We start from the raw sequence: 24,589 nt of genomic DNA on the forward strand, positions 1-24,589 counted from the left end.
ATATTTCATATAAATGCAATCACACAATGTGTGACACATCTGCTTATTTCACTGAACATGTTTTCAAGGGTCATTCACATTATAGCTTATATTAGTACTTCATTCCTCTTTATAGGTGAATAATATTCCATTGTATGTACATACTACAGTTTGTTTATCCTTTTGTCCACCGATAGACACATGGGTTGTTTCCACTTTCTGGTTACTGTGACTAGTGTGTATGAACATGTCTGTTCCTATATATGTATACTTGTTGTCATTTGAGGGGTATGTACCTAGGAGGAGATTTGCTGGATCACGTGGAAATTCATGCTTATCTTTTTAAGGAACCACAGAGTTGTTCTCACAGCAGCTGAACCATTTTACATTTCCACAAGCAGACTATGGGGGTTCCAGTTTCTCCACATCCTCACCAACACTTGTTATTTTCCTTATTATTGATATTCTTACTGCCATCCTAGTGCATGTGATACGGTAACTCAATGTGGTTTGGGTTTGCATTTCCCTAAAGACCAATGATGCTGAACATCTTCTCATGAGCTTGTCGTCCATTTGTATATCTTCTTTGGAGAAATGTCTATTCAGTCCTTTGCCCATTTTTAGAGTGGATGGTTTGTCTTTTTATTGATTTTTTTAAATTTTAATTAATTAATTTATTAATTTTTTGAGCCAGAGTCTCACTCTGTCGCCCAGGCTGGAGTGCAATGGCGCAATCTCGACTCACTGCAACCTCCACCTCCTGGGTTCAAGCGATTCTCCTGCCTCAGCCTCCCGAGTAGCTGGGATTACAGGCACGTGCCACCACACCTGGCTAATCTGTGTATTTTTAGTAGAGACGGGGTTTCACTATCTTGGTCAGGCTGGTCTCAAACTCTTGACCTTGTGATCCACCCACCTCGGTCTCCCAAAGTGCTGGGATTACAGGCGTGAGCCACCGTGCCTGACTTGTCTTTTTATTATTAATTATATGAGCTGTTCATATATTCTGATACTAGACCCTTTTCAGATACATGACCTGCAACTATTTCTCCCATTCTGTTGGCTGTCTTTTCATTTACTTGATACTTTTGATGCACCCAAGTTTTTAATTTAGATGAAGTCCACTTTATTTTTTTTATTTATTGCTCATACTTTTGGTGTAATATCTAAGAATCCTTTAATAAATTCAAGATCATGAAGATTTAATTCTATTTTTTCTTCCAAAACATTTATGGTTTCAGCTCTTATATTTAGGTCATGGATCCATCTTTAATTTCTGCATATAATATGAAATAGGGGCCCAACTCCATTATTTTGCACGTGGCTATGCAGTTGTCCCAGCACCATTTGTTTAAAGAGGAAAGCTTTAAAACACAGAGTGGGGAGCAATTATCTCCCAACATGCTTTCCTGAGTGGAAGAGAAAGCTTATAGTCAAAGCAGTTTACATATTTGTACCACTGCAGGTAGCCCGCTATAAACTTCTACTACTGACAAACAGCTGAGACAATAACAAATTGTCATGCTTTCACATCTTGAAAAGTTTAAGAATGCTTTATCAAATTCTGGTGAAGTCCATGAGAGTAGATTGTGTAAACCTCACCTCTCCTGTCGGGCAATGGCAAAAATAGTCATGCACCGCAAAATGACGTTTTAGTCAATGACAGGCTACATACATGATGGCAGTACCATAAGACATAATAGGGCTAAAAACTCCCTATCACCTAGTGATGATGGCAGCTGTCATGACATCATAGCACCATGTATTCTCATGTGTCTGTGGTGATGCTGCTGTAAACAAACTTACTGTGTGGCCAGTTGTATAACAGCAGAGCACATACAATTATGTACCATATGTAATAAACAACTATATTAGTGGTTTATGTATTTCCTTTTTTTTTTTTTTTTTTGAAACAAGGTCTCACTCTGTCACTCAGGCTGGCATGCAATGGTACAGTCATAGTTCACACAGCCTCAATTTCCTGGGCTCAGGTGATTCTCCCACCTCAGCCTCCTGAGTAGCTGAGACTATAGGTGCATGCCACCACGCCTGGTTAATTATTTTAGTTTTTGTAGAGAAGGGGTCTCAGTTCATTGTCCAGGCCTGTCTCAAGCTCCTGGGCTCAAGTGACCCTCCCACCTCAGTCTCCCAAATGGCTGGTATTGCTAGCAGGAGCCACTGTGCCTGGCCAGCATGCTATACTTTTTATCATTATTTTAGAGTGCACTCCTTCTACTTATGTAAAAAAAAAGTTAACTGTAAAACAGCATCAGGCAGGTTCTTCTGGAAGTATTTCAGAAGAAGGCATTGTTATTATAGGAGAGAACAGCGCCAGGTTGTTTTGCCCCTTCCAGTGGAACAAGATGCGGAGGTGGAAGACCATGGTATTGATGATCTTGATCCTGTGTAGAACAAGGTTAAAGTGTGTGTTTGCATCTTAGTTTTTAACAAAAAAGTTTAAAATGTAAAAACAACAACAAAAATGTATGTTAAAAAAAAAAAAGTAGGCTGAGGGCAGTGGCTCATGCTTGAAATCCCGGCAATTTGGGAGGCCAAAGTGGGAGGATTGCTTGAGCCCAGGAGCTAGAGACCAGCCTGGAAATATAATGAAATCCTGTCTCCACAAAGATATTGAAAAATTAGCCAGGTGTGGTGGTGTATGCCTGTAGTCCAGCTACTCAGGAGGCTGAGGTGGAAGGATCACTTGAGCCTGGGAAGTCAAAGCTGCAGTGAGTCGTGGTCATATCACTGTACTTCAATCTGGGTGGCAGAGTGAGACCCCTCTCTCAAAATCAAAAAAAAAGTAATATATGAAAAAAGTTTATAGAATAAAGATAAAAGAAAATGTTTTTGTATAGCTCTACAGTATGTTTATGTTAAGCTGTATTATTACAAAAGAGTTAAGAAGTAAACAATTTTTGTTTATAAAGTAAAAAAGTTACAGTAAACTAAGATTAATTTATTATTGAAGAAAGAAAATTTTGTCTGGGCACAGTAGCTCAGGCCTGTAATCCACTTTGGGAGGCCAAGGCAGGAGGATCACTGGAGGTCAGCAGTTCAAGACCAGCCTGGCCAACATACCAAAAACCCGTCTCTACAAAAACTACAAAAAATTAGCTGGGTGTGGTGGCATGTGCCTGTAGTCTAGCTATTCGGGAGGCTGAGGCAGAAGAATCATTTGAACCTGGGAGGCAGAGGCTGCAGTGAGCCACGATTATGCCTTACGCTGGGTGACAGAGTAAGACTCCATCTAAAAAAACGAGTTTTCATTATAAATTTAGTGTAGCCTAAGTGTACAATGTTTATAAAGTCTATGGTGGTGTACCACATGAAGACCTATGTCCTAAGTCTTCACATTCCCTCACCACTCAACTCAACCAGAGCGAAGTCCAGTCCTGTAAGCTCCATTCATAGTGAGTGTTCTATAACAGTAGATCATTTTTTATTCTTATATTTTTACTGTACCTTTTCTATGTATAGATACATTTAGGTACACAAATTCTTACCACTGCATTACAATTGTCTACAGTATTCAGTACAGTAACACTGGAAACAACAGACTACACCAGGGTGTCCAATCTTTTGGCTTCCCTGGGCCATACTGGAAGAAATGTCTTGGGCCACACATAAAATACACTAACAACAGCTGAGAAACTAAAAAAAAAAAAAAAAAAAAAAAGCAAAAAAGCTGTTCTGGGCCACATGCAGGACAAGCTTGGGCTACACCATATAGCCCAGGTGTGCAGTATAAGAACACTCTGATGTTCGCACAATAATGAAACTGCCTAATGATGGATTTCTCAGAACGTATCCCTGCTGTTAAGTGATGTGTAACTGAGACGAACAAGTCCAGGCCTAAGTCAACGGGGGCCTGGCCAGGCAGGGGAACAGAGAGGAAAAGATACATTGGAACTAAAGACCTAGTGATTAACCAGATGTAGGGGCTTGATGGAGAAGGAAGACATATCCAGCCTTTCAGGTTTGGGTGACAAGCAGACCAGTGGTGCCCCTGATTAGAAAGTGGAGAGAAAAAGTCCATTTGAGGAAGCCAAGTTTAGTTTTGGACATAATGCATCCAGGATGGTAGCAACAAGAGTCAGTATGGAACAGGAAAAGAGAGCGGACAATTTAAATCCCAGGCCTGACACTCTCAATGTGATCCTGGACAAATCTCTTAAACTCTGAACCTTAATTCCTGCTTCTACAAAATGGGGATAAAGATTAAAGGTGATACAGAAATGAAGCAACTAGTAGAGTACCTGGCACTCAGAACACTATAGCTATTATTATAATTAGGTATCCTGTACATAAATGGAAACCACAGGGTTCAGTGCTCCAGGACTGACATGAAGGCCTGGCAGTCCCTGACACACAATAACCATGCAATATGTTTTTGCTGTATAAATAAATGGAATGCTTGATTAATAATGACACTACTCATTACGGATCACTTACTATGTAGTGGCACAATGCTGTTTATGTCCATTGCCTTTGTTAATCCTTAAATCAAACCTAAGTAGTAGATGTAATTATTTTTCCCCATTTTATGCACTCCAAATCAGACACAGAAAGGTTAAGTCAGTTGCCCAGTCAGTGAGGGATGGGAATGGGAATCAGATCCAGATCTGTCTGACTTCAGAGTGACATTCTTCACCTCTGTGCCATGCTGTACAGAGGCCAAAAAGAACTCCTATGTGTCTTTAAGCCCTGCCTCCATTTCTGCCTAACCCCTAAAGCTGTCATTGATCAACTAGTCTATCCTGCACTTCTTTTTCTTGAATTCTTCCTTCAGCATCCAAATACCACACCATCTAACAATATATGCACTTCCAATCATTCCCGACTGCTGCAGATATATGGGTCTCATCATTTCCACAAGCATATGATAGAGTATGACTCCTAGAAAGTGAAACCTCATTCTTTTTCTTCTGGAACCTATGCCATGTCCCCTCCAGGAACCAAACATAGGACAAAGCTCTCTGAAACAACTCATCCCGGCTGGGCGGTAGCTCATGCCTACAATCCAAGCACTTTGGGAGGTCGAGGTGGTGGATCACCTGAGGTCAGGAGTTCAAGACCAGCCTGGCCAACATAGTGAAACCCCATCTCTACTAAAAATAAAAAAAATTAGCCAGGTGTGGTGGCACACACCTGTAGTCCTAGCTAGCTACTTGGGAGGCTGGGGCAGAAGAATCACTTGAACCCATGAGGTGGAGGCTGCAGTGAGCCAAGATCATACCACTGCACTCCAGCCTGGTGACAGAGTAAGACTCCATCTCAAAAAAAAAAAAAAAAAGAACTCATCTCTTGCTGGTCACATACTTGACTAATGGGATATCTGTGCATCTTCTAAAACTATCTACTTCCCCATCTTATTGTTGCCAGGTATTGGGGCAGGGGGTGGAGGGGAATTGAGAGGAGACTAGAGAAAGAGTAATACCTCAGCCAGGGGTTCGCCAGTGACTAACACACCCAGTTGGTGCCAGGTGGGGTAGGGGACACACAGAGAAAGATAACCTGAAGACTCTTAGCTTATATCAGTGGACTTTCCCCTTCTATAAGGAAAGATAACATGACAAAAGTGAATATCAGGTCAAGTAGGGTCTCACTCTATTGCCCAGCATGGAGTGCAGTGGCACAAGCATAGCTCACTGTAACCTCAAACTACGGGGCTCAAGCGTTCTTCCACCTCAGCATTCCAAGTAGCCAGGACTATAGGTGCGCACCACCATGCCCAGCTAATTTTTTATTTGTAGAGACGGGTTGGTTTTGAGCTCCTGGCCTAAAGTGATCCTCCTGCCTCGGCTTCCCAAACACTGGAATTACAGAAGTGAGCCACTGTGCCTGGTACAAAGACATCATTCTTGATTATTTCCCAATTAGGACACCACCTATATATACCATTTAATATAATTATTAAAAAAAAACTTTATGGGCATAAAAAAATAGAATAAGACCTAGTGTTTGATAGCACAATTGGGTAGCTATAGTCAAAATGATTTAATTGTACATTTAAAAATAACTAAAAGTATAATCAAACTGCTTGTAACACAAAGGACAAATGCTTGAGTGGATGGATACGCCATTTTCCATGATGTGATTATCACATGCCAGTACCAAAATATCTCAGGTACCCCATAAATATATATACCTACAATGTACCCACAAAATTAGAAATTAAAAAAAAATTTTAATTAAAGAAGAAATTTTATATCACTATTGTAAATTGGAAAGCCAAAAATTCTCCTAACACTGAGTAACCTGTACAAACAAATAAAATGAAACAAAAATAAATGGTGTATTAGCAGACCCACATGTGGTCAAAGTGCTGAGCCTAAGGCCTGCCTTCTCTGCTTGAGAAGAAAGACTGGAAGTGTTAGACAGGAATTATAGACCAAGAGCTCCAAAATGAATGTTGATCCTCCATGTATACAGAGAAGTTGAATGACTTTCTTTGGGATTCAATGTTGCTTAATGCAGGCCACTTAAAATGGTCTCAAGGCCATCCTATTAGGAGGTCAGTTGGAGAAATGGGAGTGTCTTGCCACAAAGGGCTTTGTGAGTCTGACCTAATACTCTTTAGCTGAGGCCAGACTTTCAAAACTTGGCACCACTGAGGAGACTTTCCCATTAGGTCCTAATGGGAAACTTAGCGTTGATTGATGATCTATGTCATTTTCAGATTTCTTATTTATTATTCATCTCCATTAGTACAAGGGGCTCCGATTTGCTAAATGCTCACCTTGGTGCCAACACTCATGTCCTCAGGCCTGCATTGGCTTAGATAATTTGGCGCCATCTCTCCTAGATTCGGTAACTCAGCTAATTTGGTTTTGAGGGTTACATTTTGTTTTATTTGTTAAAGTTTATTGTTAAATGTATTATACACATAGGAGACTACATTAAAATGTATACATGTAATATGTACAAATGTATATATGGCTGGGAGTGGTGGTGCACACCTGTAGTCCCAGCTACTTGGGAGGCTGAGGCAGGAGAATGGCTTGAGCCCAGGAATTCGAGGCTGTTGTACACTATGTGTGTGTCTGTGAATAGCCACTGCACTCCGATCTGGGTAACACAGTGAAACCCCATTTCTAAAACTAAAAAATGTACATATTGTTTAAAGAACATAACATGAAAACCCACATAACCCCAGCCAGTCCCTTTGAAAGTTCCATGTGTCTCTCTCCACCCCCCACCCTTCCTCTCTCCCCAAGCATCTGACAACTTTGACTTCTGTTATTCATTTCTTTACTTCTCTTTATGATTTTACCATCTATGTACACATCTCTAAATAAGACAATGTTTAGTTTTGAAAAAGTGAGTGGCAAACAAAAAACGAAGCTGTGTGTCCTACCCTCCTAGGGATGCCATAACAAATTAACACAAACTGGGTGGCTTAGAAAAAAAGAAATTATTCTCTTACAGTTCTGGAGGTTAGAAGTCCAAAATCAAGGTGTCAGCAGGGCCATCTCCCTTCAAAGGTTCTAGGGAAGGATCCTTCTTTGACTCTTCTAGCTTCTGGCAGCTGCCAGTAGTTTTTAGCACCCCTTGGCTTGCAGCAGTATTAAGTCCAATCTCTGCCTCCATCTTCACATGGCCATCTTCCCTTTGTGTGTCTGTCTGCATCTTCACCTAACATTCTCCTCTGTTTGTCTGTGTCTCCTTATAAGGACACTGGTCACTGGATTAGGGCCCATCCTAATCCAGTATGACCTCATCTTAACTTGACTACATCTGCAAAGACCATATTTCCAAATTTCACAGGTTAGGACTTCAGCATATTGTTTGTATGGAGGGTTGCAGGGGACACTATTCCACCCACAACACCACAGAGGGGTAAAAATACTGCCTTTGCTAAATGGAGCCTTCCCAAAGGGAATAAGCTAAACAGTCTCTGGCCACGTTCCCATGGAACTTACAAGAGCCCTTCCTAAGAAAATTGATAGGCAAGATCATGAACAAGTCTTAGAAACACAGAGCAGGTCACCACAATGGGGGCATCTGGTGGTACAGGTCAGGGTGATTGGGACTCTTCTGTATTTGTATTTTCTTATTTTCTCTTTCTTTCTTGATTGGGACTCTTCTGAATTCTGTTTTCCTTCCTTCCTTCCTTCCCTCCCTCCCTCCTTCCTTCCTTGCTGCCTCCCTCCCTCCTTCCTTCCTTCCCCTCCTCCCTTCCTCCCTCCTTTCTGCTTTCTTTCTTTTCTTTCCTTCCTTCCTTTCTCTTTTTACCCTTCCTTCCTCCCTCCCTTCCTCCCTCCCTCTCTCTCTCTCTCTTTCTTTTTCTTCTGTCTCAATCTGTCACCCAGGCTGGAGTACAATGGCATGATCCTGGTACTTCGCAACCTCAACTTTCTGGGTTCAAGCAACCCTTCTGTAATCCCTGCTGTAGCTGGGATTACAGGTGCACACCAGGACGCCAAGCTAATTTTTTTTGTATTTTTAGTAGAGACAGGATTTCACCATGTTGGCCAGGCTGGTCTCTAACTCCTGACCTCAAGTGATCCGCCCACCTTGGCCTCCCAAAGTGTTGGGATTACAGGCGTGAGCCACCGTGCCTGGCTCATATTTTCTGTTTCTAAATTCAGTTGGGCCTACCTTTAGCACTGAGGGTTGGGCAAGGAAAACACTTCAGTTAATATAAAATGAGTCTAACCATTCGCCAGGGCAAGGAGGGGCAACAGGAGCTTCATCAGCACATGAGCAAGACAGTCAGGAGCAGATACAATCTGCCCCAGGCTTCCCCAGGTAGTCAGTCCTCCAGTTAAATCAATGGCACAATGACTGCAGGTAAGCTGGTGATGACAGCCTGAGTCACACTGCTCAGATCTAAGCTGCCCATCCTCTATGTCTGGTACACAGTCCTCAGGGGTTCCCTTCATCTCCCTCCTGTGTTAATCCCCGTGTCCTGTAGCCCACTCCACTCTTTACTGAGTCCTTCCCCTGCTATGGTGGTGTGCATTCTCCAGCAGTTCCTTAGAAAGAACGTGTAGAAGGTATGTTTTGTTTTATTTTATTTTTTTTCTGTACTTGGTGTCTCCAGTCCAGTAATTCTTGTTTTACCCCTTCCAGAAGAAAAGGGAGTTAAGTGACTGCATAAAGTGGAGGAGATTCTGTGGTGTAAAAGGATTGCTTTTTTTGCTTTCCCTACTGTCCGCTTAGAATTATCTTTCTCAAATGTTCTAAGTTAATTACCACTTCTCCATCAGTTTTCCAGCCTCCAAAACTTCATAGCTATCATCTCTTCTCCCATCCACCTTGTGGGCTTGCTGTGGTTTTCACTGGGTTTCAGGAGGGAGTAAAGGCAGCTGTAGCACTTGACATGTTCAATCTGCTACCCTAGCATAGAACCTTGCCTTCAGTTTTGTCTCCTTAAGGTAGGGAGAAGGAAACTAGTATAGTCTCCACTCAAAGGAAACTTTCAAAGGCTTCCAGCTTTCCACCACTTAGTTCTTCCATCTCTCCTGATAGGCAAAATCCATTCTGGGAGGGTGTGATAGAGGAAGGCATACATGTACTCTTGCTTATTCCTGCCAAAGCCCAGGGCTTAAACTCCATATCTATGTCACGGCATCCTGTCTCACCTTAGTAAGAACAATCTCAGAGCTATACCAAGGCAGAAAGAAAAAGGCAACAGATGGAGACTCAGGGTGTCTGGGTTCTGGCTCCACCACTGTGTAACCTTCACCAGGCCCCCATTTCCCTACACCTCTGATATTCTTAGAGTCTGTAGCTCCCTGAAAGCTGTGTCAGTCCTTCCCTGGGGCCAGCCAAGCTCCACCACCCATCTGAGCTGAAGAACAGCTAAATCTAGGGGCAAAGGAATTAGGTGAGGTGATTCTACCCCAAAAAAGCCCTATTCATTAGACACAGCCAGCCATTAGGGCGCCTGAGTGGCACTTGAGACATCTGCTTCCTACAGCACGTTGCCTTCAGTGGAGGAAGGAAGAGGATCTCAGACCCAACACAGAGCAGGCTCCCTGTTGTGCTGATGCAGCAAGAGCTGCATGGGAGAGCCTGACTCACGGACCACTGCCAGGCGGCCAGAGCATGGCCAGTGTGCATCCCCCAGCTTCTCCTGGCCACTGGTGCTCTGCCTGCTCTGTCTCTCCAGGCAAGGCCAAGAGAGGCCAGACTTGCTTACCAAGGCAAATGATTCACCACCTAGACTCCCTGACTCGACCTCAGCAGAGCTGTGGTGCTGCCTAGAGATGGAAGGGAGATGCCAACAGCAACAGTGGCTCCAGCAGCTTCCGCATTGTCAGCAGAGCTGCACCGGGTTCCACTGGCACAACCAGCAAAGCTGCACTTCCCGACAAGCACTCAGGCAGGGTGGCCAAAAGTCCCTGCCACAGTAACTGCGGAAAGGTGGAGAGAACTGGGTCCTTGTGGAATTTAGGAGTCACTCCCTTTTGGTATAGAAGAGGAAACCAAAGCAAATGAATGGGTACAAAACGCTCCTGATAGAGAGAGAGAGAGCATTCGATACAGTGACCTCTTCCTGAACTAGAGTAAAACTGAACTACAGTGGCCTTCCTTTCTATGCCTGTGACCTGAAGAGGAATAGCAAGTGCTCAATTAACATTCATCTGGGATTAATAAACGAATGCCAATCATCCCAAAAAGTGTCTGCTTAAATCAGTTTAAGTACTGATCCCCAGCTACCTCTTCCAGGGCTGGCTATATTGGAGTCCCCTGAGAAGCTACAGTAATGATTTCCAACCTTTCAAAATATGTCTTTTCAGCTGAAAAAAAAAAAAAAAGCCATTATGATGCTACTTGCACTTTTAGTGTGTTGATTAAGAAGAGAATAATAACCACAGCTAATGTTTATGGAGCCCTTAGTATGTGCCAGGTGCTAGGCTAAGTGATTTACACCTGTAATCTTATTTAATCTTCTCATCAATACTGGAAAATTGGTACCATAACTATGCCCACTTTCAGATGTGGAGACTGAAGTTCAGAGAGGCTGGTCCACAAGTGGTAAGAGGCAGAGCCAGGACATTTCATTCAGCCCAGGCCTGAATGAAATCAGTCAGGACTCCAGACCACCATGCCATATTAAACACCAAGAAAATGCTAAACACCCTAAGAAAATGCTCTTAAGTGAATTCATATTTTATCAACACAACAGCACCCATGCACATTTGAAAAACAGAAATAATTACACTTTATAAAAACACTGTTAGATTCAAAGACACCTTTCAGTAATCCCCTTCCAAGGGAACCACTGACCTCAATGCTGCAACTATAAGGACGTTATGCAGAAAGCAGTAGGTCACTGCCCCATGGAAGGAATTAACTGTCTGCTTCCATCTCACATCCAAGCAAGTGTCTCAAGGTCTCCAACTCTGAAGGAGTGTATGGGAGACAAATCTCCAAGTAAGGGTTAAAGCAGAAGGACAGAGTCAGCAGCAGAAAGAGAAAACAAATTGAAAACACAGCAGAAAGGGATTGCTACATTAGCAATCCTGGCAGCATATCAGAGAAGGACTAACAAGGGATTAACGATAGGAAAAGAGCCTGAAATCTGTGACCCAGACTGTTAGTCGCCCTTCAGTGGTTATTCTCCCCTCCTCTCATAGTAATAGAGCCTACAATTGCAAGGTGGGCACCAGGCCACTCATAACATTCACTACATTTTCCAGGCTCTTTGTTCCAAGCTGTAGCCAGGTAAATAAGAAGAGTCATTGTGGCTGTTTTCTGTAACTGGACCTTCGGACTTTGCTCTTCTTCCCTTTCTACACTGTGCTATCTGGAAAATGAATGTGATAGCTGGAGGTCTAGCTACCATCTTGGACCATGAGGACACGATCATGCCTCAGAAGTTAGCAGAGCTGTGAACAAGAAGGAGGTAAGGCTCAAGGAACAGAGGTGTCCTGCCAATCACAGGCTGTCTCCTGCCAAACTTTTACATACAAGAGAGATACTTATTTCAGCTACTGTTACTTTAGGTGTCTATTTCTCATAGCTAACCTACCTGATCTAAAAAAAAGTTCAATTCCTACAATAAATATCTTGCTTATTACCACAGCAAAACAGACACAGACATATTAAAACTGCAAATCTGAACCAAAACCAAGACCCCAGTTAACAGAGTCTCAGTGTGCCATAACAGAAGATTGGATAGCCTCTCCAGGCTGCCGTAAAATTAATCAACCTGAAATCTATATTCTATACTAAGTATTCACTTAAACTTTTCAAAAATAATATAATAACTCACATGTAGTGAAAGCCCATATGTATTAGGCACTGTGCTAATAGGCACCGGGTGTTCAAATACTGTATAAATTAAACTGGTATCTCCCCTCAAGAAGATCACCAGCCAGGAGAAAGAGTCAGTGAGTGACAAAGGATAAAGCAGGAGACCTCTGTTATTTATTACAAGCCTTGTAATATATTTTGGTTTTTTAAACTAGATTATATACACATTACTTCAAAAATTTTATATCAGACCAGGCATGGAGGCTCACACCTATAATCTCAGCACTTTGGGAGGCTGAGGTGGATCACCTGAGGTCAAGAGGTCGAGACCAGCCTGGCCAACATGGTGAAACCCCGTCTCTACTAAAAATACAAAAATTATCCAGGTGTGATGGCAGGCACCTGTAATTCCAGCTACTAGGGAGGCTGAGGCAGGAGAATAACGTGAACCTGAGAGGCAGAAGTTGCCTCTGCAGTGAGTCAAGATTGCGCAACTGCACTCCAGCCTGGGCGACAGAGAGAGACTCCATCCCAAAAACAAACAACAACAATAAAATTTATGTCATAAAAAAATAGGCTGGGTGTGGTGGTTCACACCTGTAATCTCAGCACTTTGGGAGGCTGAGGCGGGCAAATCATGAGGTCAAGAGATCAAGACCGTCCTGGCCAATGTGGTGAAACACCATCTCTACTAAAAGTACAAAAATTAGCTGGGTGTGGTGGCACATGTGTAGTCCCAGCTACTTGGGAGGCTGAGGCAGGAGAATTGCTTCAATTCGGGAGGCGGAGGCTACGGTGAGCCAAGATTGCACCACTGCACTCCAGCCTGGCAACAGAGTAAGACTCCATCCCCAAACAAACAAACAAAAAAGATATAGTAGGCAGCTTAATATATGTAACTATATCATAATAAAACATTAGTATACAAGATGATAAGCGATATGTTTTTCTTTCATCATTGTCAAAATCATCTGGGATACACCTGTATTTTTGCTACTTTCATAAATTATTTAATAATAATAATAGCAGTTACTATTTCTTGCATACCTACTATATCCCAGGTGTAATACTAGACACTTCACATCCACGTTACCTTATGCAGTTTTCATGGCAATCCCACAAGTTAGGTAGCATCCTCATTTTATAATGGAGGAAGCTAGGATTCAAAGGGCAAGTAACTTTTCCACATCTAGGAAGTGAAGAGTCAAAATCTGAATCCTGCTCTGGCTTCTAGGCCTATGCTCCTTCCACTATACCCTGCTGCCCCCTCCATTTGGGGGTCAAATGTTGAGATGATACATCTCTACAATACCAGTCTCTCATAGGCCACAGTGTGTGACCCACATCTTACTTTTGTTTGCCTGGGGACCGTCTCATGTTATAAATTCATTGGGCAGAACCTCCCTGAATCCCACATCCCGAAGGGACCAATGTCTGTAACTATACTGAACACAGAGCCCAGCACTGGGAGTGGGTTTCTACGCGGCACTGTCAAGCTGATGACTGCTTCTCACTGGCAAGGACAAGGAGGGAAACCTGTGGTTAGAACAGAAGAGAACTGGCAGAAAAGCCACCAAAGCTAGCAGTCAAACCTAATTCTACCTCTAAGTCCACTGCCCTTTCCACTAGAACACAGGAGGTCTTGGACTAAAACCAAGCCACCTGAGTCTTATTTCATCTCCTTCTAGGGAAGGAAACCAGACTTTTATATTTAAATGAGAGTGCTTGAGAAGTTAAGACTAAATAATTGGGGCCAGGCGGGGTGGGTCATACCTGTAATCCCAGCACTTTGGTAAGCCAAGGCGGGTGAATCACCTGAGGTCAGGAGTTCAAGACCAGCCTGACCAAAATGGTGAACCTCCCCCGCCCCACCGCCGCAAATCTCTACTAAAAATACAAAAATTAGCTGAGTGTAATGGCGGGTGCCTGTAATCCCAGCTACTCAGAAGGTTGAGGCAGAAGAATCACTTGAACCTGGGAGGCAGAGGTTGCAGTGAGCCAAGATTGCGCCATTGCACTCCAGCATCGGCAACAGACAGAAACTCCATCTCAAAAAAAAAAAAAAAATACATACATGAAAACAAAAATAAATATTTGGGAAGCTCACAGACACTAAAGATCAAACTCTTAATAGCTTGGCAAGGTATGGTGGCAAAGCTTGCTGGCAGGCAGTATCTCCCCAGGCATAACTTAGGACAAATACATGTTAAAAGCACCATGTCTGAGACAGTATATTAGCTTATGGCTTGAGGGGAGGGTGCTGATGAACAGGAGAAGAAACTCTCCTACACTAGGTCTGAAACCATTTCAGAAGTTTTGAGTTTTGCTTTGAGTAGCATAGGCTGGACCTTGCAAACTCCATACCACCCCTCAACCTCTACATGGTATATCCAGATTAACTGTAAGGAATGTCAGTGGGAGAGCTAGGAACCAAAAAACTTAAATGTTCACAAGTGTGAGAAAAAAATTAATAAAGCAGAGGAATCCCTATGGTCTTAAAGCTCTGCTCTGTTAGAAGTTCAACCTCAAAATAGATTTTATATTTGGTGCTAGCAGTAGCAGGTAGGTCCCATATAGCTATTCACTCAGGCCCCAAATAAAGCATTCTCAACCTAGAACCTCCACTTTGATTCAAAAAAGAATCTCTCCCATCAGCCCTCACTACACTAGGCTATAAAAACTATGAAACTCCCTGAACTAAAAGATCTGTCACTTTCTTTTTTTTTTTTTTAATTGTACTTTAGGTTCTGGGATACATGTGCAAATCATGCAGGATTTTTGCACAGGTACTTACATGGCAAGGTGGTTTGCTGCCTTCATCCCTCCATCACCTATATCTGGTATTTCTCCCCTCATTATCCCTCACCACATCTGCTGTCCCTCCCCTAGCCCCCTCCACACTGACCACAGCATGTGATGCTCCCCTCCCTGTGGCCACGTGTTCTAATTGTTCACTTTCTACCCATCTCTAGGGTCTTGTTGCTTCACCCAATGCCCACCTCAAAGGGGTAGCCATTTCTCAGGAGAATCTCCAGTTCCTGCCCCTATCCATATCAAATTACCATCTACTTATCTTTTTTCTTTTCTAATATGTATGCCCTATCCAATGACCCATCCCGAGAGCAGCAGAAAGCACTCTTACACAGTGGTAAGAAAGGCTGAGATTCATATATCAGAAAGGCAAAGAATAAGTGTCCACTCCAAAACCTCTGGACCCGAGCTCCACTGTTCACCAACAACCATAGTGAGCCATAAGAGACACATTACTCACTGCTCATTCATCCCAGGATGGACCCTCCTAACAGCCTCAAAAACAGAGGGAATGGTTATTTTATGGATTTGCAGGGTCTCCTTGCTCCATCACAGCCCAGGGTTCAGAAAGTCTTCCCTATCAAAGTCTGGTGCTATTAAAAGTGGTCAAGGGATACTGGTTGGAGTCCTGAAGCATAAGGACCACTGGTCACCAGAATGTCACATGCCCTGGCAAGTCAACTCTTGAGACACTAGACCTTGGCTGTGAAGAGGTATATGAGGCCCCACCCTGACTAATGCAGTGTCCACCCAGTTCTCTGGGAAGGAGACACCAGCACCACGGGTAGAAAGGGCTAAAGCCTCTAAAATATAACCAACATCCAAGACCAGAATTATAACCAGAGAAAGAGTGGCCCATGAGTCCTAGCAAATCTCTCTGGCATCACATCACTTATTTGCTCTGGCCAAGTCCCTATCTGTCACCAATCTTACAGGAATATACTAGCATTTAGTGAGTTCAGGGGGGCTTAGTGGCCCCACTCCTCCTAACATTCACCCACCCACTCATCCCTTCCAACAGGAACCAAAGCTTTCCATTCTTCTCCAACCACAAACACCTAGAAACAGGGTTCCTTCATTTTCAGTTGTAGCCACCAACTCACATATTACAGACTGCTACTAACTAGACCAGATGCAGTTCCATAGTTCTGGCATGCTGAGAACAGCCACTCTTTGCTAAGGCAGCTCAGTCCTGCATTCATCTGGGACATCTCTGGCAAGGACCCAGATTTCAGTGTAATGCGCTTTACAATGTCAGCCAAGGGCATGTAGCAAGGAACTCAGGGAATGGCACAAGCTAAGAAAGATGCCAGAGGAGAAAGAATGCATAGATGAGCTTCCTGGGGCTGGCTAGTGTCTTGATCCTTCAGACAGGCACCCAGACCTTATGCAAAGTTTTCAGACAGGCTGGTTAGTTAATAGGATTGGAATACTGGGATGACAGTTTAAACCTGGAGGGTGTCCAGGGTTCCAGGCCACTCCCAAACAACTCTGGCTGGCCGTATTGTGAATATGTGTTCTGGGGAACAAGGGAAAAAATCAGAAGTATTCATGTGGTCCAGCACTTGAGAAACAACCCAAAGCACCAACCTTCCTCATCATGTGCCCACATCCGTACCTGCCGCATGACTTAACAGCATAAGTGAGGGCTTCTGCTGCCTTGTTGGGCTGGAGGATAGAAGGAGACATGATAGGGAACTAATATATTTATGGCCTCCAGCAAGCACAGCACAATGCATCAGCCTTGAAAAATGACTCCTTTAACCAGTCCCAGCTTTCTCTGGGAACTTCACTTTCATCTATTTCTTGGAGGTCATATCCACTTCCCACATCTCCTATGCTTCTGAGTGAAAGGTTCTCGTGATTAAAACAGAAGAATAAGCACCATCTCCCTGACCAAACCTCCCACCATGTGTCTGCAGGACACCTAGGTCTGTCTAACATCCTAAAATATAACTGCTTCAAAAGGAGTCTACTTGGACACCTACAGCCCTTGCCATCTTGTGCAAATTAAGCCCAGAAAACCAGCCGGGACTCCATCCCTCACCTCATCCAGGCACAGATATCACCAGCAGGAAACAGAAAGGCAGAGGTGGAGCTTTTGTGCAGCCACTTTCCTTACTAAAGAGGAGGTGCTCTTTAGTAAGGGAAGTGGCTGCACAACCACCTGCCTGACCTGAATTTTCCCACCGTACCAGCTCAAATTGACTGAGAAAAGCTGCCAGATCTCCGTCACGCCTCTGAAGCACCCAGCTACATACCAGATAAAAATAAACAAGAGGAAGCCTATCAGATGTTTGATGGTTTTGTCAACAGAAAGCAGTTCTTTCTTGGCATGTGGCCATGGGGTGCAGCTGCCACACAGGCTCTCCAGGACCTTGTATCCCCAAACTCTGCTACCAGAGTTCCCTCAGCAGGCATGGAAGTTGCATTTTCAAAGTAGTCCATCATCTCCCATCCTCTGTGCTTTTCCCCAGTGTGATCTTGACACTTCCCACTGACAGGTGGGTCTATGTCCTCTCCACTTGAATCTGAGTGGTCTTGAGACTCACTTTAACTAACAGAATGCAAAAAAAATGAAAATGCTTCACTTCTAAGCTAGATCAGAAAAGATGCTACAGCTTCTACCATGTTCACTGGAACACTTGGGCTTACAGCCTTTAGACAACACATAAGGCCAAGAGACCTAAGATAGCCATGCTCATGGAGGGATTGCACGTGGGCACCCCAATCAGCAGTCCTGGCCTCTGGGTCCTCCCAGCTCAGGCACCGAGCATGTGGGTGATCAACCTTCAGATGGTTCCTGTCTTCATCTGCAGCCTCCGCCGCACCTTCGAGTCTTCCCAGATGAGGCCCCAGACATTGACAAGCCATCCCTAATGAGCTCTTGCCAAATTCCTGACCCAAAGACTCTATGAGCTTAATAAAATTGTTCTTGTTTGGGGTGGTCTGTTCCGAAGAAACAATAATGGAAACAGTAGGTGACACACGCTGTGAATCTAGTCTCATATCTGCTGCTGCTCTTGAATTGTTTGAAAAGGAAAAGCTATCTTTTACTGAGCATTTACTTTGTGCCAGGAATTATGCTAATTTAATCCTCATTACAATGCTATGAGTAAATACTAGAATTATCCCCATTTTACAGAAGAGGAAATGGGCTCAGGGTCAAGGACTCTGCCCAAAGCCAGGTCTGCCGGATTCAGAGCCCGCAACTGTACCAGCCCACAACCGTACCAGCCTAGGCTCTCTGGAAAGAGGAGAAAGAGGAGCTTAGAAAGAGGAACTGTTTCATCAGGCGCAGTGGCTCATGCCTGTAATCTCAGCACTTTGGGAAGCCGAAGTGGGCAGATCACAAGGTCAAGAAATCAAGACCATCCTGACCAACATGATGAAACCCCTGACTGATGAAACCCCAACATGATGAAACCTCTGAAACTAAAAAATCTAAAAATTAGCCGGGCATGGTGGCATGCACCTGTGATCCCAGCTACTTGGGAGGCTGAGGCAGAAGAATTGCTTGAACCTGGGAGATGGAGGTTGCAGTGAGCCAAGATCGTGCCACTGCACTCCAGCCTGAGCAACAGAGCAAGACTCTGTCTCAAAAAAAGGAAAAAGAAAAAGAAAGAGGAGCTGTTTCTACATGGAAGACTCAACTTCTTGGGAGCATGGCTTTCCTATTCAACATTCCAGGTCTAGAAATTACCTAAAGAACCTAGGTGATAGGACACAGCATCAGTGAACACTTGGTTCTGTCTGAGCTGGGGCAGGCTGCCTTCCCTGGGAGGTCACAGCTATGGCCTACCTGCCCTATTACCAACTCTTGAATCCTACCTGCTCTTTAAGGCCTATTCCTTCCATCAAGGCCTCTCAGGGAATTCTGCTTTCTCCAGACTCCATCTCATGTATCTTAACATGCTGTCCCCTACTGTATCACACTGTTCTGGTTGTTTGGGATGTGTTTACATAGCATGACTCCTAAGGATGGAAACAATGCAGTGGAAGTGACCTCTACGTTATGTATATAATAGATTTGTCATATTTCCTATAGCATCTATACAATAGCAGGCATCGTCATTTTCTTATGAGGCCATTTTGGGTAATAAAATTACCCAAATTGGTTGAGAATCATAATCTACACACAAAGAAAACATTCCAGGCTCTGTGACCTGCACTTCACCCCAGGCATCGCAGAGGAGAAAGGATTTGAGGGCAGAGGAGGAAGCAATATAACCCACCACAGATACCACCTTCATCCCATCACCTTACAGGCAAGGAAGTCCCAACCACAAAGGCTCAAAACACTGGGAGTTGCCATTGTGAACCACAAGTCCTTTACAGCCCTGGAAAGCTATGAAACACCAATTAAAGTTTCCTATGAATCACATCTCAACCTCTCCATGTAAGAGCAGGGAGGAACCAACCTCAAGTACCTCCTCGGGCCAAGACTAGCTTTGCTCTGACTCACTGTCATTCAGTTTATGCTTTTCTAATTCCTTCCTCCCACCTCCATGTCCACTGGATGGAGAAGAAGAGACTTCCTAGCATCTTCTTAGTCTACCTCCAAAAATTCTTCTACAAATCCTATTCCCCATGAGACAGAGTTGAGGATCTCACCATGATAGGGAAAACTCAAAACTATACAAATTCTCAAGATGTTACACCTCAGTTTCTAGGTGAAAGCCAGTCCTTTCCTTCCTTCCCTGCTTCCTGGAAGGTGGGCATAACAGGCATACCCAGAAACTGCTGGGAAATGCTCAAATGCCTTACTCCCTGCCTTCAGTAAAATCTCATGTGAGGAAAGGTCTTAGAATATCTTCTTTTCCAGCCAGGTGCAGTGGCTCACGCCTGCAATCCCAGCACTTTGGGAGGCCGAGGTGGTTGAATCACATGAGGTCAGGAGTTCGAGACCAGCCTGGCCAACATAGTGAAACCCCATCCTACTAAAAAATTACAAAAATTAGCCGCACGTGGTGGCATGCACCTGTAATCCCAGCTACTCGGGAGGCTGAGGCAGGAGGATCACTTAAACTCAGGAGGCAGAGGTTGCAGTGAGCCAAGATAGCATCACTGCACTCCAGCCTGGGTGACAGAGCGAAACTCTATCTCAAAAAAAAAAAAAAAAAAAAAAAAGAGTATCTTCTTTTTCCTGAGTGGGGTCATTCTTACGCTTACTGGAAGGTCATTATCCAGTCTCTCCACCAATATATTACACATCAAATCAAGCACCAAAATGCTTGTAAACCTAAAATTGGCCAGATTCATGGTCCTTGCAACCTAGTTATGCATATAAAGCCACGGACTCACATGTTGGAATATCAAGAGAGTGCTGTGTCCAAACGAGGGTAAGGTGGGAAGAAAGACAGCATCCTAAAGTAAATTCAAATTAGTCTGACTCCTACTTTTCTCGAGCATCCGAAGGATTCATATGATCCACAGCAACCCTTCCTCAAATACCCCTTTTAAATTCCATCCACTGTCCTTACACAAAGAAGCTCCCTTATTTCCTGCTCAAAATTCCTCCCAAAAGAGAGTACTTGAAGGATTCTACTCTTTGTCCCCTCCCCTTTCCTCCTACCACAAAGTTCAAAAGTTCCAGGAACAGCAAAGTCAAAATTCTCTTTGTGAGGTGGAAGAAGGAAATAGCTGGAGGCTTCACTCGTTGATAGTCTAGGTGTTATTCCACTGGCAATCAATCCAAATTGGAGCATCAAGGAATGAACAGTGAAGTCAAATTTGTCTCTCATAATGAAGTGTTAAGTGAGCACCACAAAGCATGCCCAACACTCCTCCATGAGGAACAAGACTGTCCTGTTGTTCAGGCATGGTCCATTTGGCCATATACTCAGCTGCAAAGCAACACCCCAGAAGGGCCCGCTCACCTCCCAGACTACGCAGAGCTGAAAGACGTGGCATCTGAATAACCACACAGGGCTCTGCAATTAAGAGATGTGTCCAAACCCTTTTTGAATGTTTATATTACTTTTCTGGTTAAATTTTTTAATTCCATAAATAATCATCTCTGAATGTATCTGACATCTATATATACTTCTTTTGTTTAAACAAAAACAAAACCATGGCCTGGCACAGTAGCTCACGGCTGTAATCCCAGCAACTTTGGGAGGCCAAGGCGGGTGGATCACCTGAGGTCAGGAGTTCAAGACCAGCCTGACCAACATGGTGAAATCCTGTCTCTCCTAAAAATACAAAATTAGCTGGGCATGGTGGCACATGGCTGTAATCCCAGCTACTTGGGAGGCTGGGACAGGAGAATCACTTGAACCCGGGAGGCAGAGGTTGCAGTGAGCCGAGATCATGCCATTGCATTCTGGCGTGGGAAGCAAGAGCAAAACTCCATCTCAAAAAATAAAATAAAATAAAAAACAAAACCACAACACAAACACAAGTAAGAATAACAGCCCAATAAAGTGGAAGCTTCTGCAATGGCCCAACTTCTGGGCAGCTGTATGCAAGCACAACTTTGGTTCAGGACAAACACTAACAAGAAGCAAAGCTGAGGCTAGGCGCAGTGGCTCACGCTTATAATCCCAGCACTTTGGGAGGCCGAGGTGGGCAGATCACTTGAGGTCAGGAGGTCAAGACCAGCCTGGCCAACATGTTGAAACCCTGTCTCTACTGAAATACAAAAATTAGCCAGGCATGGTGGCAGGTGCCTGTAATCCCAACTACTCAGGAGGTTGAGGCAAGAGAATCACTTGAACCCAGGAGGCAGAGGCCACAGCACTCCAGCCTGGGTGATAAAGTGAGACCCTATCACAAAAAAAAAAAAAAAAAAAACTGAAGCAAAGCTGAGGCTACAGAAGGATGGCAAAGGTTCAAATTGTGCTTTTGGAGGTCAGGGGAGGCTGGGGAAAAGAGAAATGAGAAACAAGCTCTCAGGTCTTGTGCATTTTAGGACCATCAGGTCTGGAGATGCCAGAGGCCCTGGGTTGGAGAAGTGAAGGATCTCCTACCTGTAGTTCCAAATGTGGGATGATCTACACCACAAAGGCCCCAAGACCAGGTTTATTGTCCAGGTCTAGCCCCGCTGCACCCAGACTCTGGTGAGTCCCAGGGTCTGTCCTGTAGAACAAAGTGCTAGAGGAGGATCTCCTATTGCAATCTGTTCCCAAGGAGCAGAGCAGAAAGAAAACCACGCAAGCACTCAAGAGCCTGGCATTTGAGTCCAGGCCCTATCATTCTCTAGCTATGTGTTCTTGCGCAAGGCATTAAACCTCCCTGAGCCTAAGCTTCTTCTGTAATAAAATGGGGATACTTCCACCCCTTCCTGGAGTACCTCGGGTAGATACTGTTTCAAATAAAATTCTAAAGCGCCAAATACAAAGCATGATTACAGTAGTCTCTCCTTATCTTCAGGGGACACATTCTAGGATCCCCAGTGAATGCCCCAATCCATGGATAGAACCCTATATATACTATGTTTTTTCTTATACATTCATACCTATAATCCATGGATAGAACCCTATATATACTATGTTTTTTCTTATACATTCATATATATAATTAAGTTTAATTTATAAGTTAGGCACAGTAAGAGATTAACAACAATAATAAAATAGAACGATTATACTATAAGAAAAGTTTTACTAATGTGGTTTTTCTGTCTCTCTGGAAAGATCTTGTTGTACTGTATTCACCCTTTTTGTGAGGTTATGAGAAAATGCCTATGTGATGAGATGAAGTGAGGTAGATGACACAGCGATTGTAACAGTGACCCAGTGTTTGGTACTCCCAACCTTCTGATATATAGTCAGAGGATCATCTGCTTTGGATGGCCTTGGATCATCGCGCTGTGACAATGTCAATGGTTGGATGTCAGGACAGACCATGTGGGTGACTAATAGGCAGGTAGTATACCCAGCATGGACAGCTGAACAGGGTGTGATTCACATCCCAGGCAGGATGGAGTGGGAAGGCATGAGACTTCATCATGCTACTCAGAATGGTGTGCAATTTAAATCTTATGAATCATTATTTCTAGAATGTTCCATGTAATGTTTTTGGACCACAATTGACCATGGGTAACTAAAACCAGGGCGAGTGAAATGGCAGATAAAAGGGGACTACCATACTCTTATACTACCTCTAGGACTATTTAGGAGGTGAAGGACATGAGGGCCATGTATTACTGTCACCATGAATAATAAGCCAAGGAGAGTATCAGATAATGTCAGGTTACACTAATAATCTTAAATCATCTGAAGCTTATGTGGGAAAAGTGTAAGTCCTTAGTTGATTTTCCATTGCCATCCATGGGATGTGATGGGGCATCTCTCCTTGTTACTAGCTGCTGTGCATTTGGGTAAAGCAAGCCAATTTTATTTTAATTTAACCCAAATATTTAGTAAGGGTAGATCTCCTAAGACAAGAGAAAAGGGAAAAACAACTCTCTATCACACAACTGTGCCAACAGCAGGGAGATTATTAACGGTCCACTCTGGGATCCCCTTCTGTCTCTAAGCAGGGATTCCTATCTGCAAGCACAGGGAGCTAGGAGTCCACTGCTTAAGAAATAGAAAATGATCTTATTATTCTTTTCTTCCTAAAAATTTGTACCACCTAGAAGAATACTGAACACTGTTATCCTTCTATATAACATACTAAAGAAAATGATCGAGTTCATGTTAGTAGCCAGGAAAAAGTTCAGATGGCATGTACACCATGACTTCATCCCACAGTAACTAGTGACTTCACTGCAAACTTTGACCTTAGGACCTTATAAGCAAGTTGTCCCCCTGGTTCCTCAAATGAGGTACAGATCATCTTTCCACTATTGTCCAAAATACCTTTGGTCCTAGCTGGAAAGCCTGGCAGAGTAACAGAGTTCCATTGTGGGGCTAAAAGAAAGAACACTGTCATGAGTATCAGGATGACCTTAGACAAGTCACTCAACTTCTCTGGGTCACAAGTGTAAGGTTCCTGTAAGCTCTAATCACATCAATAAGCAAAAAAGAAAGTCAAGAATGACGAGCACCCAAGAACTATCACTATCTTCCCTAACCATAGTCCTTTCCTCCTTCCTCTTATTTATTGTTTTTATTTTTAGTTTTTGGTTTTGCTTGGTACTCACTGATTATGGCATCCTCCTTCCTCTTGGACCCTGAAGGTTAACAGAATGCAGAAACAAAAAAATTTTTTAAGTGTCCAGATGGCATGTACACCATGACTAAAACGGGAGGAGGAGATGAGGTATATAGATAAGAATAGGAAAGCCAAATATAAAGATGAAAACAGTTGTATCTGCACACTGGAATCTAGAATAACTCTTTTTTTTAACAATACTTTTTCATGTTATATTGCCTCATCAGCCACATCAGCTTGCAGTCACAATGATTTGCAGAGAAAGGTCTTATAGTTAAGATCTGCTTAATGGGCCTGGTACAATGGGCCTCACTGCTACAATGAGCCCCACTCCCAAACCTGCTCCAAGGGATGGAAGGACAGTCAGAACCTTCACAGCTGGGCCATTCCAGAGACACACATTGGGCTTCTGACTTCACAAGCTACTCCAAAGAACACCTTCCTCTAGGGACCCAAGCTCCTGAAAAGTTTATGAAATAGATATATAAAA

At 43.5% G+C, this 24,589-nt stretch overlaps 1 protein-coding gene across 2 annotated transcripts in view; it reads right to left on the minus strand.

The window, feature by feature from the left end:
* The window catches only part of MAP3K9 (mitogen-activated protein kinase kinase kinase 9), an 85,060-nt gene that overhangs the window by 37,563 nt on the left and 22,908 nt on the right, over positions 1-24,589 (minus strand). The window lies entirely within an intron of this gene.

The sequence above is a fragment of the Aotus nancymaae genome, unplaced genomic scaffold (genome assembly GCF_030222135.1).
Source record: "Aotus nancymaae isolate 86718 unplaced genomic scaffold, 86718_ANA_hifiasm-v0.15.2.pri h1tg000011l, whole genome shotgun sequence".
Taxonomy (NCBI): Eukaryota; Metazoa; Chordata; class Mammalia; order Primates; family Aotidae; genus Aotus; species Aotus nancymaae.